Genomic DNA, 18903 nt, shown 5'->3' with positions numbered 1-18903 from the left:
AGCGCTCGGGGCACCATGCCTGTGACGAAGTGGGACTGTTCTTAATGTTTCCTCTGAATAGTGTGGGGGTGCCTCAGTTTCCCCTATGCAGTTCTTAAATCTCTAGGGGGTGGGATAAGGGCGTATGATCATTGCAGAGCCCTAGAGGGCAGGTGTGTACAGGGGTCTGGACACAGAGAATGGTCGACACCCTGTTTCCTGGCAACTGATGGCCTGGCCCTTCCCCGCTGCAAGGTGAGAGCTAAAGGGCTGGAGAACAAAGGAATCCGGTGACATCCTGGCCCGGGAAAGGGACAAAGCCCAGAGGAGGAGGGGCTGGAGAGAGTTTCAGTTTGGGGCTGGCTGGGGACATGGAGTGAAGTGCAGACGTGGTTGTCTGAGTCACTGCCCCCCAAAATGGACCCAGCCGAGGGGTCCCGTTCTCTGCCCCTGCAAGATCTGTTTTAGACCATGTTCCTGTCGTCTAATAAACCTCTGTTTTACTGGCTGGCTGAGAGTCACGTCTGACTGTGGAGAAGGGGGCAGGACCCTCTGAGCGGACTCGCTGTGTGAAGCGCACGGAGGGGCAGAGGATGCTGAATGCTCCGAGGTCAGATCCAGGAAGGTGGAAGCTGTGTGAGCTGTGTGTCCTGCAGACAGGCTGCTCACAGGAAGGCAACTGCCCCAGAGTCCTGCCTGGCTTCATGGGGAGCAGTTCCAGAGCATCGCCCAGGGAGTCCGTGACAACTGGTGGCAGCGGTGGGATGTACTGCACCCCGTGGATGGCGCTTCCTGCAGTAAGTGACTGGGGAGCAGTAAAACGAAGGGGGATTGACAAGGACCAGGCGTGCTGAAGGCTCAGAGAGGAGCAGTTTAGGGGGGCGGTTAACCCCTGGGAGTGTGTGACCAGCGAGAAGGACTGTGCAGTAATGGGGTCACCCTGGGGACTGCGGTGAGCAGTCTCAGGGGTGGAGGAGCCTGCGGCTTGGTCCTGGGAGAGAGAAGGACTTTTGCAGTAACAAGGTTCCCCAGGGGATTGAAGCGAGCGGTCCCAGGGGCAGAGGAGTCTGCAGCTCGACCCTGGCAAAGAGGTGGTGACCTCGAGAAAGCTGGCATACTTGGGGTTCTCCCTGGAAACCGTGGGGAGCTGAGAGCACACAGGCCTGTGAGTCCACAACAACTTGCGAAGAGCGGAGTGATGGCCTATCACCGTCTCCTTAAGAAGGACATTGTAACCCTTTGCAAAAAGAGAGTGTTGAGCATTGGAAAGTTCACCAAAGCAGAGTTAATTGTGCAGCTGGAGGAGGATGACCGCTCTAAGGAACAGATTCCTGACCCAAATGGGGCTATAGCAGGATCCGGGAGCAGCTGGAGTGGTAGCCAGGCATCCCGAAAACTCCTGTCCCCAACCAGACGGGGGTCTTCACGATCAGGTTCCCCATCGGGGGATCGGAGACGGACGGGATTGGAGCTGAGTCCGAGAGAGCAAGAGGACTGTGAGAGACAGCGAGAGTCCAAGAAATAGCTGCAGAAGCAGCAGCAGCATGAACTGGCGGTGGTGGGGTGGAGAGGCCTAGGGGACCCCCCAGGGGTGAGTGGGGATAGACCCTGGGGGGTCAGTTCCGCAGGGAACCTTGAGACTAAATTGCTGCCCCTGGTTAAGGAGGGGGGGATATGGATGCCCACCTCACTGCCTTTGAGCAGGCTGGAGATTTGAACCGGGGGGACACTGCGGAAAAGCCCCAGTGTCTAGCTCCCTTGCTGGGTCCCAAGGCCATAGACTCCGTCAGCCAGGTGGGTGGGGAGGTGGACAGGCTCCCACTCCTGACCCCAACCTATATGTCTGTGTGGAGTTTCCTGGGGTCAGGCCCCTCGGACCTCCAGTGGGAGTGGAAGGTGATGGTCAATGGGGAGACATTTCTGGGGTGGCGAGATCCTGGGACAGAGAGAACCGTTGTCAGGCCCTGGGTGGTGCAGCCTCAGATGCTGAGGGGCTGTGTGAGCTGGGTGAGGGTCCCAGGGACGAAGCCCCTCGCCCTGCCTATGGCCCAGATCCCTGTGCAGACACAAGAGGGGTGGGGCTGGCTGGCCATTGGGGTGCTCTAGGATACCAGCTGCGAGACCCTGTTGTGGGGTGACTGTGTCTCTTTGGGACAGGATCCAGGCCCTGCTCCTGTAATGGCCAAGGGTTTGAATTTGAATCCAGGGAAAACAATGAGGGGAGAGGGAAATTGTCAGTGAAAATGCAGATGACCTGGCTGGCAGGGGGGAGGAACTGCTCGGCTCAGGCTACCTGCCTGTGTGTAACCAGACCCCTGGGGCTCCCCGCCTCCCTTGCACACTGGAGAGGGGGCTCACGCTGGCTCTGATGCTGTGAGGAAAGCAGGGAGCTCGCTGCCTACCCCAACTGGGACAGCAAGGGCAGCGCTGAGCACAGTGGGAGCTGAGACCCCAGCTGAGTGGGGGGAGACACAGGCAGGGCAGGGGATCTGTTGGGGGTGGCAAGGTGCTTGGTAAGAAAAGTCTGGATGAACCTAGGCAGCCTTATGAGCTGATGGCTTTGTCTAGTCAGCAGTGAGGGAAGGCGAGGAGAGTGGAAGACGAGTGTCCCTGGACCTTACCTGTTAGCTGGGTGGAGAATTGTGACAGTGAAGGAAACGTGCCTGTGTCTGTCAGGGGTATTGACTTGCCTATGGAGGGAGCTACCCTGATCTCCAAGTAGTTGTCTGTGACCAGCCTTGTGTGCAGGACAAGGGGAATGAGATCCCAAGCTGTGTGTCTGGGAAAGGAGAAAGTGTGTCCGGCTCTTCTTTGTCTGTGGAGCAGACAGAAGGGACCTTTCAGCCTGCGATGGTTGAGGGTCGTGCAGTTGTCTCAGAGTTTGTTCTGGATTCAGCTAAAGCCCAGGAAGAGAATGGTCCTAAGTTTGTGTCTGCTCGGGAGAATGGTACTGTAACTAGGTCACATCCAGTTAGTGTCTATGTAAAATCCCAGAGACCAGACAATTCTGGTGCTTGTATTTTGCCTGTTGCTAGTGTGTGGTAAAGGGAAGGAGAATGCTTCTGACCTTTTATCTAGGAAGTCTGTAAGTTTGCCTGAAAGGGGATTGTGTAAGAATCCGCCTGATGGGCCAGAGGTAATTCTGGATGTAAGTGAGACCCAGAAAGAGTCTGTTGTTGCTCAGGAAAGTGTTCCTCTAGAGCAAGCCCTAGGTAAAGAGGGTAAGAGCAGAATTTCTGTGAGGGGTGAATTGTTGCATAGAAAAGCCCTAGGGAAAGGAATCCTCATGGAGTCTTTGCAAGCAGTTTACTGCAACTGAAGGGTGTGAAAGTGATTTAATCAAGAAAGTCTCTGTTCCTAACAGCCAGAAATTTTCTGTTGTGAATGGATCCACTGACTTTCCTGTTGAAAGATCCAGTGTGGAGAGCTTTGAGAAGGTCTCAGACGGAGTGAAAGCTGTTAAGAAAGTTAAACAGTCCTATAACCAAGTGGCTGTGTTTGGCCAGCTTGTTGGGGAGGCAAGGTTGTTGAGAAAGGAATGTCTCCATGCTAGTTCTGTAAGTGAACAGTATGTGGCCCAGGTCCAGATGGGGGCCCTTAACCAAGACAGACTGAATTGCAGCCCTCCAGACTGGAGCGTTGGGAGAAGACCCAATCCCAGTTTGACCCCCTGGGGTTTTGGGATGGCCAAAGGGCACAGGCCACATAAACCTTCCCACATGTGGCCTGCGAGTGCTATCGACCACCCCGACCTAAGGGAGGGCGTGAAACTGGAAGGGCCTGGTGTAACTCCCACCAAGGAATGGGAGAGATGCTGGGGCATCCATGGGAATGTTGGTGGCTTCTAACTTCCCCAGGTCACCGGCTAAAGTAACCCAGCTCAGTTCGATCTCAAAGGGAGGAGAGATGTGACGAAGTGGGACTGTTCTTAATGTTTCCTCTGAATAGTGTGGGGGTGCCTCAGTTTCCCCTATGCAGTTCTTAAGTATCTAGGTGGTGGGGTAAGGGTGTATGATCATTGCAGAGCCCTAGAGGGCAGGTATGTGCAGGGGTCTGGACACAGAGAATGGTCGACACCCTGTTTCCTGGCAACTGATGGCCTGGCCCTTCCCCGCTGCAAGGTGAGAGCTAAAGGGTTGGAGAACAAAGGAATCCGGTGACATCCTGGCCCGGGACAGGGACAAAGCCCAGAGGAGGAGGGGCTGGAGAGAGTTTCAGTTTGGGGCTGGCTGGGGACATAGAGTGAAGTGCAGACGTGGTTGTCTGAGTCACTGCCCCCCAAAATGGACCCAGCCGAGGGGTCCCGTTCTCTGCACCTGCAAGCTCTGTTATAGACCATGTTCCTGTCGTCTAATAAACTTCTGTTTTACTGGCTGGCTGAGAGTCACGTCTGACTGCGGAGAAGGGGGGCAGGACCCTCTGGCTTCCCCAGGAGCCCCGCCTGGGCGGACTCGCTGTGGGAAGTGCATGGAGGGGCAGAGGAGGCTGAATGCTCTGAGGTCAGATCCAGGAAGGTGGAAGCTGTGTGAGCTGTGTGTCCTGCAGACAGGCTCCTCACAGGAAGGCGACTGCCCCAGAGTCCTGACTCGCTTCGTAGGGAGCAGTTCCAGAGCATTGCCCAGGGACTCCGTGACAATGCCCGGCCCAGCAGCCAGAACTGCCCTCCGCCGCCGAGCCCTGGGGTCGGGCACCACTCGGGGCACCAGGCCTGGCCCGGCAACCGGAATCTCCTGCTGAACTCTGGGGCCAGGCCCAGCTGGAGGAGCAGGGGTGGGTCGTGCTGGGCAGCCGGGGGTGGGGAGATGCAGCAGGCCCCGCAGGGGAGGCTGCCTGCAGGGGTGGTGCAGAGCCCAGCCTGTTCAGAGTCGCTGCCCTTGCCGTGTCCTGCAGCCCGCACCAGCCCCCGGGAGCCACATCTGCAGCTTCAAGGAGACACCATCGATTCTCCCGTCCCCTGCCCCAGCTGCACCCAGCCAGGGAAGGGAGGGGGCAACAAGCAGTACCAGGAGAGTCCAGACAGCAAGAGTGCCTCCTGACTTCCCCCACACCCCCTCATACCTGCCACTGCCCCCCCACCTCCTCCCAAGACCTGGCACTGCCCCCACACAACACAAAACCCCTCTCCACACAGTGCTGCTGTCCCCCACAACCCTCGCCCCTCAGTGCTACAAGCTCCCTATATTAGTACAGTAAAGGCACCCCCAAATCCCAGCCTGAGCCCGTCATGGCCTCCCCCCAATGTGCCCTGAACGTCCCTGTGCTCTCAGAGCTGCTGTCCCCAGCGAAGGGGGGCAGGCCGCGCCCAAGGAGCCGATCGCATTTACCCGCTCAGACAGCTCAGAGCAACTTGGCACAAAGAGCTTGCAGATGGACACCGGCAGCGCAGCCTGCAGACCGGGGGTGCCCAGCGCTCAGCACCCCACAGGCCGGGCACCCCCCCCCAGCACCACGGGGGGCCCAGCGCTCAGCACCCCCCGGCCCCGCAGGCCAGACTCCTCCTTCCCAGTACCCCCACAGCCCTGCAAGTTGACATCTCCTGCCCAGCACCATGGGGTTGGGGTGGGCAGCACACAGCATCCCACAGGCCCGCAGGCTAGGCACCACCCCCCAGCACCCCACAGATCAGGCCGCTCCTGTTAACACCCATGTAGCCAGCCATAGGACAAAAAGGAGGTTAGTGGGTTACACATTATTGTAGTAGGTCATAAACCCAGTGTCCTTATTGAGATCATGACTTTTGGTGTCAATTCATAACTTTACTAAAGGTCCCAGGCTAGTCTTTCAAAAGTGTTGAGGAAGTTTCCTTTGAGGACGAGGAAGGAGAGTTCAGATAAAGAGTCACCGTGCTGTGAAAAGTGTTTCCCCACAGCCACGGGTGTTTTTGTCTTTTATCATTTTCCTGTGTGAGTTCATTTGAGAGCTCAGTGACCTTCTGGTTTCACCCGCATAGTAATTATTGGGGCGTTTAGTGCACACATTGTGATAGATGTGTAGGATCCATGGATCTGGAAAGGTGTGTTGTGGGGATCATTGTAGCGGTAGAAATATGGCTGCAGGTTTTGCATCTGTTGTTCTGGCAGGGTCTGGCGCTGTTTTGAGTTGGTGGGTCCTGCTCTGTGGGGAGCTTGCCTGTGATGATGAGCTTGGAGAGGCTGTGGGGTTGTTTGAAGGCCAGAAGAGGAGCTTCGGGAAATATTTCTTTCAGGGTGGGATCCCCATAGAGTACAGATTGTAGTTATTTAATGATACCCCATATGGGTGCCAGTGTGGGATGGTAGGTGACAACTAGGGGTATGCGGTCGGAGCGGGATTTATTTCTGTGCTGAAAAGGTTCTCTTGGGGTATTTGGGTGGCCCGTTCCATGGTGGGATCTACTTCCCTGGTGGAGTGTCCTTGTTTGATGAAGGTGGTTTTGGGTGTGTTAAGGTGTGTATCCTGGACTCTCTTCGCAGCATATTCTGTGGTATCTGAGAGCCTGGCTGTAGCTAACAGATTTCTTGGTGTTTGGGGTTGTTACAGAATCCGTGAAGGTACGTGTGGGGACCCGTGGGTTTCTTGTGTATAGTTGGCTGTAGGGTTCCATTGCTGAAGTGGATTGTGGTGTTCAGGAAAAGTTGATTCTGGTGTGGGAACATTCTAGAGAGAGTTTAATGGGCGGGGATGGGGTGGTGGCTGCTGAAGTTGTGGTGGAAACCTATGAGGGACTTTAGGTTGTCTGTCCAGAGGATGAAAATATCATGCATGTATCTCAGGTATATCATTGGCTTTTGTGGAGCATTTCTCCAGAAATTCTTCTCCATGGTGCCCCATGAAGAGGTTGGCATATTGGGGAACTATCCGAGCACCCATGGCTGTTCCCATGGTTTTTGACAAAGTATTGTTGAATGATAACTGTTCTGGGTGAGGATGAAAGGGATGAGGTTGGTGATGTGCTTGGGATGGACAGCTGAGGGCTGTCCAGTGTCTTGTAGATATTGAGGCAAGCACCTATGTCATCACTGTGAGGGATATTGGTGTATTGGGAGGTGACATACATGGTGACAAGGGTGGTGTTCAAAGGGAGGCTGTTACTGTTGCAGAATTTCTGGAGGAAGTCTATTGTTCCTTGGAGGAAGCCGGGCCTTTGTGTACTGAGTGGTTTGAGGGCGGTTTCTATGGGTTCTGATATTCCTTCAGAAAGAGTGTCAGGGCTGATGGGTCTGCCTGAGTTCCCTCATTTGTGCATCTTGGGAAGCACACAGAAGGTCCCTGGGGTGGGTTTGCGGGGGATGAAGTTGTAGAGTTTCTCTTGGAGTTGTTTGGGAAAGAATTTGATGATCTCCTTAAATTCCTGGGTGAATTGTGATGTGGCGTCTTCTTTGAGTACTTTATAGTAGCTGGTGTCAGAGAGCTGTCGGTTGGCCTTACTCTATCTGCTGGTCTGATCACTATCTGATCTTGTCCTCTCAGCAGTGGAGAGATTGGGGTGGATGTGATTGTTGATTGCAGAGCCATTTTTTTCCCCTGATGCAAGCCATGTAATGATCAAGTGTGTGGTTTTGTCCACTGTGGGGTGTCCAGTCAAGTTCCCCACAGAGCAGGACAGACCAATTGGCACCAGACTCTGCCAGAACAACAGATGCCAAACCCACACCCATAGCTCCACTGCTATGATGGTCACTACTCCACACAACACACCTTTCAAGGTCCATGGGTCCTGGACATGCCTAGCACAATACATGGTGTAACCTCATCCAGTGCACTAAAAGCCCCAAAAATAATAATGTGGATGAAACCAGACAATCTCTGCGCTCTCAAATGAACTCACAAAGAAAACTGATAAAAGACAAACAGCACATCACCCGTGGGTGCACATTTCACAGAATGATCACTCCGTATCTGACCTCCCAGTCCTTGCTCCCAGGAACCCTGCACAACCCTTTCAAAAGATGAGCCTGAGAGCTTAAATTCATAACTTTACTTAATAAAGACCCTGGATTTATGGCTTATTTCAACAATCTGTAACCCACTAACCCCCCTTTTTTATCCTCTGCCTACAGGGCTACACGGGCCATTTCACCTTGAACGGTCTCTTAGAACATGGAGAGACAATATCCTAAGAACCACACAGCTACAATAAAATGTGTGTTAACTACTTATGCCAAACGATCTGGTCCACCTTTTATTTAGTTGTGACCCTCAGAACCTTTCCCAGCCCTGAAGAAGAGCTCTGTGTCGCTCAAAAGCTTGTCTCTCTCACCAACAGAAGTTGGTCTAATAAAACATATGACCTCATCTCATGACAGAACAAGGCGTAATGGTCTCAAGTTGCAGTGGGGGAGGGTTAGGTTGGATATTAGAAAAAACTTTTTCACTAGGAGGGTGGTTAAGCACTGGAATGGGTTACCTAGGGACGTGGTGGAATCTCCTTCCTTTGAGGTTTTTAAGGTCAGGCTTGACAAAGCCCTGGCTGGGATGATTTAGTTGGGGATTGGTCTTGCTTCGATCAGGGGGCTGGACTAGATGACCTGCTGAGGTTCCTTACAACCCTAATATGCTATGATTCTATGATCCACCTTGGCTCTCTAAAGTGCCAGGTAAGATTTAAGGCTAGAAGTGCTACATCGGCGCATCTGGTGAAGAGTGTCTCTGCTGAGGGGAGAGAGCTTAGGTTGGTGTAACTTGTGTCACTCAGGGGGGTGGCTTATTCACATCCCTGAGCGCCATAAGTTATACCGAAGTAAGTGGTAATGTACACCTGGCCTAAGAGCTCTGGCCCTGTGAGCTCAGCTCTTAAGACTAACACCTGAGACCTCAGCCCATTGTTGCCCTCCAGCAGAGCCCTGCTGAGTTCACATGCTCTGTCTCTCCGGATCCTCTATGGGTCTCAGCCAGTCCTTAATCACCAGCCCTTCATATCTCCTGCTCTGCCCCACGAGCATTTTAACCCTTCGGCACCAACTGGGCAGCAATACCAAGTCAAATAAATCACTGCCATGCACATCATTCATACAAATATTACAGAAAATTCCCATTTTGGTCACACGTGGCCAACTGGAAATCCAGAGTTTCCAAGCGTTTGACTTTGCAACAGCAATCTTTTTGTAGTGAGTGTGTGTGTATGTCATCTCCTAAGTGTTTATAAAGGCAAACTGAAAACTTGAGTCCCATCCTATGGGACTGAACTGAACTGAGCCCTTCCTGGATCACAGGTCAGGCTGAGACCTTTACATCCACCACAAGGCGCGCTGCCTTTTGAGCTAATAGGGTCACTGGTAGTAGCGAGCTGTAGCTCACGAAAGCTCATGCTCAAATAAATTGGTTCGTCTCTAAGGTGCCACAAGTCCTCCTGTTCTTTTTGCGAATACAGACTGTCACGGAGTGTGGGGGAGTCCAGGCCCTGCACCCCTCTTCCTGGGATCCACTGAGACTCTCAGCCAGCCAGTAAAACAGAAGGTTTATTGGACAACAGGAACAGTCCCAAACAGAGCTTGTGGGTACAACCAGGACCCCTCAATCACGTCCTTCTGGGGGAGCAGGGAGCTTAGACCCCAGCCCTGGGGTTCCCTGTGTTCCTCCACCCAGCCCCAAACTGAAAACTAAACCCACCCAGCAGGTTCCCTGCTGCAGCCTCTGTTCACATTCCTGGGCAGAGGTGTCACCTCCCCCTCCCCCTCCTGGCTCAGGTGACAGGCTCTCAGGTCTCCCATCCCCAGGGCACATTCCCAGGTCAACACTCCCCCCTCCCTGCTGAGTCACATCGTCACATCTCTCCCCCCTTCGAGACTGAACTGAGCGGGGTCACGCTGACCAGTGACCTGGGGAAGTTCGGGGCCCCCTCTCCGGGACAGCGCATCCGCTATCAGGTTGGCACTTCCCTTCACGTGGACCACGTCCATGTCGTAATCCTGCAGGAGCAGGCTCCATCTCAGGAGCTTGGCGTTGGCTCCTTTCATCTGGTGCAGCCAGGTCAGGGGAGAGTGGTCGGTGTAGACAGTGAAGTGTCGCCCGAAGAGATAGGGCTCTAGTTTCTTGAGGGCCCACACCATGGCCAGGCACTCCTTCTCGATGGCCGCGTAGTGTTGCTCCCGGGGTAGCAACTTCTTGCTCAGGTACACGATGGGGTGTCTCTCCCCCTTTTCATCCTCCTGCATTAACACCGCCCCCAGTCCCGTGTCTGAGGCGTCGGTGAACACCACAAAGGGCTTGTCAAAGTCTGGGTTTGCCAGAACTGGGCCACTGACCAGAGCCTTCTTCAGCGCCCGGAAAGCCACCTGGCACTGTTCGGTCCAGACCACCTTGTCTGGCTTCCCCTTCTTGCATAGCTCCGTGATGGGGGTGGCGATGGCGCTAAAGTGGGGCACAAATCTTCGGTAGTATCCTGCCATCCCAATAAAGGCTTGGACCTGCTTTTTGGTGTGGGGAGCGGGCCAGTCTCTGATCACCTCCACCTTGGCTGGTTCCGGCTTTAGGCGGCCGCTCCCCACCCGATGGCCCAGGTAAGATACTTCCGCCATCCCCACCTTGCACTTCTCCGCTTTTACAGTCAGCCCAGCCCCCTGGAGTCGGTCCAGCACTTGTCTAACCTGGGACACGTGGTCCTCCCAGGTCTGGCTAAAGACACAGATGTCATCAATATACGCCACGGCAAAACTCTCCATCCCCCTCAGGAGCTGGTCCACTAGGCGCTGGAAGGTGGCCGGCGCTCCCTTGAGGCCGAAAGGCAGGGTCAGGAACTCATAGAGCCCCAGAGGGGTGATAAAGGCCGATTTCAGTCGGGCATCTGCATCCAGCGGCACTTGCCAGTAGCCCTTTGTAAGGTCCATGGTGGTGAGGTACCGAGCTCCTCCCAGCTTGTCTAGGAGCTCGTCTGGCCTGGGCATGGGGTAGGCATCAGATACAGTGATGGCATTGAGCTTCCGATAGTCCACACAGAACCGGACCGACCCGTCCTTTTTGGGGACCAGCACCACCGGCGAGGCCCAAGGGCTGGCAGATGGCTGGATCACCCCCAAAGCCAGCATGTCCCGGACCTCTCTTTCCAGGTCCTGAGCAGTTTTCCCTGTGACTCGGAAGGGGGAGCATCTTATCGGCGGGTGTGACCCTGTCTGCACCCGGTGGACAGTCAGATTAGTGCGTCCAGGCTGGTTGGAAAACAGCTGTCGGTACGGATGCAGCACCTCCCTGACCTCAGCTTGCTGGGCAGGGGTTAGCTGATCCGAGAGGGGAATTGTTTCCAGGGGGAAACCAGCTCTGGTCCCAGGGAATAGATCTACTAAAGGGTCATCTCCCTGCTCTTCCCACTGTCCACACACGGCCAACACCACATTCCCCCTGGCATAATATGGCTTCATCATATTCACATGGTACACCCGGCGGTGGTGCGCCCGGTTTGACAGCTCCACCACATAGTTTACCTCATTGAGCTGCTTGACGACCTTGAAAGGGCCCTCCCAGGCGGCCTGTAGTTTGTTCTTTCTCACTGGGATGAGAACCATCACCTGATCCCCGGTGGCGTAGGCACGGGCCCGTGCCGTGCGGTCATACCAGACCTTCTGCTTCCTCTGGGCTCTGGCCAGATTCTCCCTGGCCAGGCCCATGAGTTCAGCCAGTCTCTCTCGGAAGATCAGGACATACTCCACCACTGACTCTCCATTGGGAGTGGCCTTCCCCTCCCACTCGTCTCTCATCAGGTCCAGGGGGCCCCTCACCCTCCTGCCATATAACAGTTCGAAAGGCGAAAATCCGGTAGACTCCTGGGGCACCTCCCTGTATGCGAACAGCAGGTGAGGTAAGTACTTGTCCCAATCCTGCGGGTGCTGATTCATAAAGGTTCTCAGCATCATCTTTAGCGTCCCGTTAAACCTCTCCACCAGCCCATTGGACTGGGGGTGATACGCTGAGGCCCAGTCGTGCCGGACCCCACATTTCTCCCACAAGCACCGGAGCAGGGCCGACATGAAGTTGGAGCCTTGGTCTGTCAAGACTTCCTTGGGGAACCCCACTTGGCTGAAAATGGTCAGGAGCGCATCGGCCACGGTGTCTGCTTCAATGGAAGCTAAGGGCACTGCCTCGGGGTAGCGGGTGGCAAAATCTACCACCACCAGAATGTATTTCTTCCCCGACCGGGTCGTCTTGCTGAGAGGCCCCACGATGTCCATGGCCACCTTCTGGAAAGGCTCCTCTATGATGGGCAAAGGTCTCAAAGCCGCTTTCCCCTTGTCCCGGGCCTTCCCCACCCTCTGACAGGGGTCACAGGATCGGCAATACTGCCGGACCGTGGTAAAGACCCCGGGCCAGTAAAAGTTCTGTAGCAACCTCTGCCGGGTGCGCCGGATTCCCTGGTGCCCTGCGAGGGGGATGTCATGGGCCAGGGACAGGAGCTTGCGGCGATACTTCTGGGGGACCACCAGCTGCCTCCTGATCCCACAGGACTCTGCTTCCCTTGTGGGAGCCCATTCTCGGTACAGGAACCCCTTCTCCCACAGGAACCTCTCCTGGCAGCCTCTCCTCATGGTCCGTACCACCCTGAGGTCGGCCAGGTCCCTGAGCTTCCGCAAGGAGGGATCTTTCCTCAACTCGGCTTGGAACTCAGTAGCTGGGGCAGGGACGGGGCCCGGTTCCCTCTCGCTGGCCAGGTCTGAGGCCTCCGCCTCTCTAAGCCGTGCCCCTCGGCCCTCCCTCCCCACCAGGGTAGGGTCCTGCGCCTCCGGTGTGATACCCTCCCCGAGGTCAGGGCGCAGTGCCCCTCGCCGGCTCTGGCTACGCGTCACAACCAGGGCGGCCTGGGGCTTGCTTGGCCAGTCCTCTAGGTCTCCCCCCATCAAAACTTCAGTGGGCAAATGGTGGTGTACCTCCACATCCTTGGGGCCCTCCTTGGCCCCCCATTTCAGGTGTACCCTTGCCACGGGCACCTTAAATGGGGTCCCGCCCACCCCTGTCAGGGTCAGATAGGTGTTGGGCACCACCCGATCTGGGGCCACCACCTCGGGCCGGGCCAGCGTCACCTCCGCGCCCGTATCCCAGTATCCATTGACCTTCCTCCCATCCACCTCCAGGGGAACAAGGCACTCTCTCCGGAGGGACAGCCCCGCGCCCACCCTGTAAACTGAGCACCCTGAGTCCAGAGCCTCCAGCCCTCTGGTGGAGCTGGCCTGGGGTACTCTTCCCTCCGGGGCAGGTGGTAAACTGGTAGGCCCCCTTTCCTGGGTCGTCTGCCCCTCGTCCAGCTGGGTCCCTACCCAATTAACCCTGGGTAGGTTGGGTCTGCTCAGTTTGTCCCTGAGCCCGGGGCACTGGGACCGTACGTGGCCTCTCTGGCCACAGTGATAGCAGCTCAGGTCACGTTGGTCCCCTCGAGCAGGTCGGAGGGGCCCGACGCCAGGCGTTCCCCTTGGGAGGGGGTTCTCCCTATTTCCCCGCTGGGAGGCCCCCTGGTGACTCTCTCTCTGCATCGGGGGGGGCCTGTTCTTTTGGGGCTCCTCCCGGCTACCCCCTGACCGACTGTTCACAAACTCGTCGGCCAGCTGCCCTGCGTGCTGGGGGTTCTCGAGCTTTTTGTCCACCAGCCACAGCCTCAGGTCGGACGGGCACTGATCATACAGTTGCTCCAGTACGATTAGGTCCAGCAGGTCCTCTTTAGCTCGGGCCCCAGCTGTCCACTTGCGGGCATATCCCTGCATCCGGTTGGCCAGTTGTAGGTAGGTGACCTCAGGCGTTTTACGCTGACTCCGGAACCTTCTCCGGTACATCTCGGGGGTCAGCCCAAACTCACGGAGCAGGGCCTGTTTGAACAGTTCATAGTCCCCTGCCTCCGCCCCTGTCATTCGGCTGTACACCTCCACGGCTTTGGGGTCCAGTAAGGGGGTGAGAAACTGGAGCCTGTCTGCAGGGTCAACCCTGTGCAGCTCACAGGCATTCTCAAAGGCCATCAGGAAGCTATCCATGTCCTCCCCCTCCTTCCTCTGAGCCAGGAAGCACTTATCAAAGTTCCTTGCCGTCTTGGGTCCCCCCGCACTCACCGCAGCCGGGGCCCCACTGCTCCTCAGCCTGGCCAGCTCCAGTTCATGCTGTCTTTGTTTCTCCTTCTCCTGACGCTCCCTCTCCTTCTCCTGACGCTCCCTCTCCTTCTCCTCCTGCTCATGTTGACGTTGTTTCTCCTTCTCCTCCTGCTCATGTTGACGTTGTTTCTCCTCCTGTTGACGTTGTTTTTCATGATCCTCCAGCTCCCTCATTTTCATCTCCCTCTCCCATTCCAGCCGCCTCCGCTCCAGGGATGGGGAGCTCCGCCGGGAGGATCCCCTGCTGGGTGCCGGGGTCAGGGTGCCCTCGGTATTCGCTGGGCTTCCCCCAACCCCTCCCCCGGACATAGGTAGGAAGGGTCTCGGGATGTCCTCAGCAGCAGTCTGACCCCTCCCAGCCCGGTCAGGCCCCAGGGCCCACGCTGCGTCCCCCGGGCAGCTTCCCTCAGGGACAGGGATCGGGTCATCCAAGCGATCCCTCTCCTCCAGCTGGGCAATCAGCTGTTCCTTGGTGGACCTCCCGATGCGCAGCCCCCTCTGCCTGCACAGCTCCACCAGGTCGCTCTTCAGGTGTTTAGCGTACATCTCCCTGCTGGCCACTCGCAGGCCGGGCAGCTTCCCACGGTTTCCAGGAAAAGCCCCTCGTGTGCCCGTCCTTCTTGAGGTCACCGACTCTTTGCCAGGGTCGAGCTGCAGACTCCTCCGCCCCTGGGACCGCTCGCTGCAATCCCCTGGGGGACCCTGTTACTGCAAAAGTCTTTCTCTCTGGTCACACATTCCCAGGGGTTAACCGCCCCCCGAAACCGTCTCTCTCTGAATCTTCAGCACGCCTGGTCCCCGTCAATTCCCCTTCGTTTTACTGCTCCCCAGTCACTTACTGCAGGAAGCGCCGTTCACGGGGTGCAGTATATCCCACCGCTGCCACCAGTTGTCACGGAGTGTGGGGGAGTTCAGGCCCTGCACCCCTCTTCCTGGGATCCACTGAGACTCTCAGCCAGCCAGTAAAACAGAAGGTTTATTGGACAACAGGAACAGTCCCAAACAGAGCTTGTGGGTACAACCAGGACCCCTCAATCACGTCCTTCTGGGGGAGCAGGGAGCTTAGACCCCAGCCCTGGGGTTCCCTGTGTTCCTCCACCCAGCCCCAAACTGAAAACTAAACCCACCCAGCAGGTTCCCTGCTGCAGCCTCTGTTCACATTCCTGGGCAGAGGTGTCACCTCCCCCTCCCCCTCCTGGCTCAGGTGACAGGCTCTCAGGTCTCCCATCCCCAGGGCACATTCCCAGGTCAACACTCCCCCCTCCCTGCTGAGTCACATCGTCACACAGACTAACACGGCCGCTACTCTGAAACCTAGTAGGAGACTGTTATCCTCCATGTGGACCAGCCACCAGAGGGGGGTGAGATTCACACTTGCCATTAGGTGTCACTACTATTTGCTGACAGCAGAGGACTTGTGAGACTCAGGACTCCTGGGTTCCATTGCAGGCAGCGGAGGGGAGGGGAGGGGAGGAGGCTGTAGTAGTTATAAACCCTTCTGCCCCTGTGCTCCCAGTCCGTCCCTACCCGCCCTGCTTCCACCCTTCCTCTTGGGCTCCTGTCTTTGTTCCCCACTGTCAGTCTCTCCTGCTATTATCCCCACAGGCTGTCCCCACCCTTCTCCCCCACACCTGGGTCCAGCAGGGGGGCACTGACAACACAGGAGAGATGGTCTCCGGGCTCATAGGTCTGGGGCAGCCCTTGGCATGGGGGGCCAGATGAGTGGGGAGCAGAGAAAGTGCATTGGTTAGCAGGGGCAGAGGGAGGGCGTCGGCTGCTAGGCCAGTTGGCTGGGGGTCTTGGGGGGCAGTGGGAGGGCGCTGGTTGGTGGGGGCAGAGGTAAGGTGCCAGCAGGCAAGGAGGGAGGGTGGGACTTGGCATGGGACAACGATAATCCTGTATCCACACCAGCCATTTCCCTGGGTGAGGGCTGCACTCCCAAGGGTAGGAGCAACTGGCAGCTGCAGCTCCGTGCCAAGCGCTGCAATCTCCTTGGAAGAGGAAGAGGGAGAGAGGAGGGGAGAGGGGAAGAGGGAGTGAGAGTGTGTGTGTGTGTGTCCCCACCCCAGACTCACATCAGCCACGGGCTCAGTACACCAGGGGCTCCCAGCCCAAGGCTCCCCGGCAGGCCACCCCAGGGCCCCGCTCCCCTGCTCGGTTCACGGGAGCCAGGAAGCCCCGGCGTCTGGTTCTACCCCAGCTGAGCGAGTGGCCCCCCTGCGGGCTGGGCTCGAGGTCACACAGTGAGCCCAGGTGTTCGCCTGCAGGGCCTGGCCCCTACGGAGCCCTCCGCACTGCAGGAGACTCCCGGGGCAGCCTGGCCCCAGCCCACAGAGCACGCAGGCCTGGCAAGGTGAGATGCCCAGCGCCTCATAGCTGCCATCCACAGGCCCTGAGCCTCACAATGGCTGGGCCCCCTGCAGGGCAGGCCAGGCTGCCCTCCCCTGACACCCAGGCCTGGAGAGTGATAGGGTCCTGCTCCCCAGGGACTCCCCTTCTGAACTCCACAAGCCCAAACCTGCTGGCACAGGGGGCATCATGGCCCCAGCACGGCCTCAGGCTTCTCCCTTCCAGCCTCAGCCTGGCATCTGGAACCTCAATGGCCCCACTGCGCTGACCAGCAGCATGGCCTAAGCATGGCTTAGAGACTAACCAATTTATTTGAGCATAAGCTTTCGTGAGCTACAGCTCACTTCATCGGATGCATACTGTGGAAAATACAGAAGATGTTTTTATACACACAAACCATGAAAAAATGTGTGTTTATCACTACAAAAGGTTTTCTCTCCCCCCACCCTACTTTCCTGCTGGTAATCAGATGTCAAGAATTATAACATTCAAAAACCAGTCGGAGAACACTTCAATCTCTCTGGTCACTCGATTTCTGATCTCAAAGTGACTATCCTTCAACAAAAAAACTTCGAAAACAGACTCCAACAAGAGACTGCTGAATTGGAATTAATTTGCAAATTGGATACAATTAACTTAGGCTTGAATAGAGACTGGGAAAGGTTGAGTTCTTATAAAAAGTAACCTATTTCCCCTTGTTTATTCCCCCCCCCCCAGACGTTCTTGTTAAACCCTGGATTTGTGCTGGAAATGGCCCACCTTGATTATCATACACATTGTAAGGAGAGTGATCACTTTAGATAAGCTATTACCAGCAGGAGAGTAGGGTGGGGGGAGAGAAAACCTTTTGTAGTGATAAACATCCATTTTTTCATGGTTTGTGTGTATAAAAACATCTTCGGTATTTTCCACGGTATGCAATCCGCTGAAGCGAGCTGTAGCTCACGAAAGCTTATGCTCAAATAAATTGGTTAGTCTCTAAGGTGCCACAAGTCCTCCTTTTCGTTTTGCGAATACAGACTAACACGGCTGTTACTCTGAAACCAGTGCTACGGCTGGCGTTCATCCTGCAGCAACACACTTGAGGCCACTAAATGACACAACATTGGCCCTCGCCTCCTTCCCACCTGCCCTGGGACAGGGCAGAGAAATGAAAATGATGAAAGGTCTAGAGAACATGACCGACGAGGGAAGATTGAACAAACCCAATTCTTTCAGTCTGGAGAAGAGAAGGCTAAGAGGGGACATGATAACAGGTTTCAAGTACATAAAAGGCTTGTTACAAGGAGGAGGGGGAAAAATTGTTCTCTAACTTCTGAGGACAGGACAAGAAGCAATGGGCTTAAATTGCAGCCAGGGCGGTTTAGGTTGGACATTAGGAAAGCTTCCTGTCAGGGTGGTTAAGCACTGGAATAAATTACCTAGGGAGGTTGTGGAATTTCAGTCACTGGAGGTTTTTAGGAGCAGGTTAGACAAACACCTGACAGGGACGGTCTAGATAATACTCAGTCCTGCCACGAGTGCAGGGGACCGGACTAGATGACCTCTTGAGGTCTCTGCCAGTCCTATGATTCTAAGACTCAGGGGCATGAGCCAAGGCAGTGCCCAGGGCCATGGGCTCTGGGCAGAAGGGAGGTATTGCCAGCACAGAGGAGGAGCGGAATATCGCACAAGAAGATCTTGATGACATTGAAAACTGGAATAATAGAAATGGGATATTATTGAATAGTGCAAAGTGCAAGGTCATGTACTTAGGGACTAACAACAAGAATTTTTGCTATAAACTGGGGACTTACCAGTTGGAAGTGACACAGGAGGAGAAAGACCTGGGTGTATTGGTTAATCCCAGGAGGACTATGTATGATGCGGCTGTGAAAAAGGCTAACACAATCCTAGGATGCATCAGGTGAGGTATTTCCAGTAGAGACAGGGAAGTGTTAGTACCATTATACGAGGCACTGGTGAGACCTTATCAGGAATACTCTGTGTAGTTCTGGAGTCCCATGTTCAAGAAAGATGAATTCAAATGTGAACAGGTGCAGAGAAGGGCTACTAGGATGATCCGAGGAACGGAAAACCTACCTTGTGAGAGAAGGCTTGCCTTGTTTAGCCTAACCAAACGAAGGCTGAGGGGTGACGTGATTCCTCACTATAAACACATCTGAGCGATAAATAGAGGGAGGGAGAGGAGTTATTTAAGTTAAGGGCCAATACGGACACAAGAACAAATGGATACAAACTGGCCATCAACAAGTTTAGGCTTGAAATTAGACAAAGGTTTCTAACCGTCAGAGAAGTGAAGTTCTCGAGCAGCCTTCCAAGGGGAGCAGTGCAGGGCAAAAGTCCTACTTGGCTTCAAGACTGAGCTTGGTAAGATTATGGAGGGGATGGTTGGTTAGACTGCCTACAATGCCATGTGGCCCATCTGTGACTGCTGGTAGCAAATATCCCCAATAGCCAGAGATGGGGAGGGCTCTGAGTTACTACAGAGAAGTCTTTCCCAGGTGTCTGGCTCATGCGAACATGCTCAGGGTCC

At 55.5% G+C, this 18903-nt stretch overlaps 1 protein-coding gene across 2 annotated transcripts in view; it reads right to left on the bottom strand.

Moving 5' to 3' along the window:
- Positions 1-18903, bottom strand: part of MARK4 (microtubule affinity regulating kinase 4) — a 66457-nt gene that overhangs the window by 30923 nt on the left and 16631 nt on the right. The window lies entirely within an intron of this gene.

This window comes from Lepidochelys kempii, chromosome 23, assembly GCF_965140265.1.
Source record: "Lepidochelys kempii isolate rLepKem1 chromosome 23, rLepKem1.hap2, whole genome shotgun sequence".
Classification (NCBI taxonomy): domain Eukaryota; kingdom Metazoa; phylum Chordata; order Testudines; family Cheloniidae; genus Lepidochelys; species Lepidochelys kempii.
Note: the sequence above shows the minus strand (reverse complement) of the source record. Positions and strands in the feature narration are given on the sequence as shown.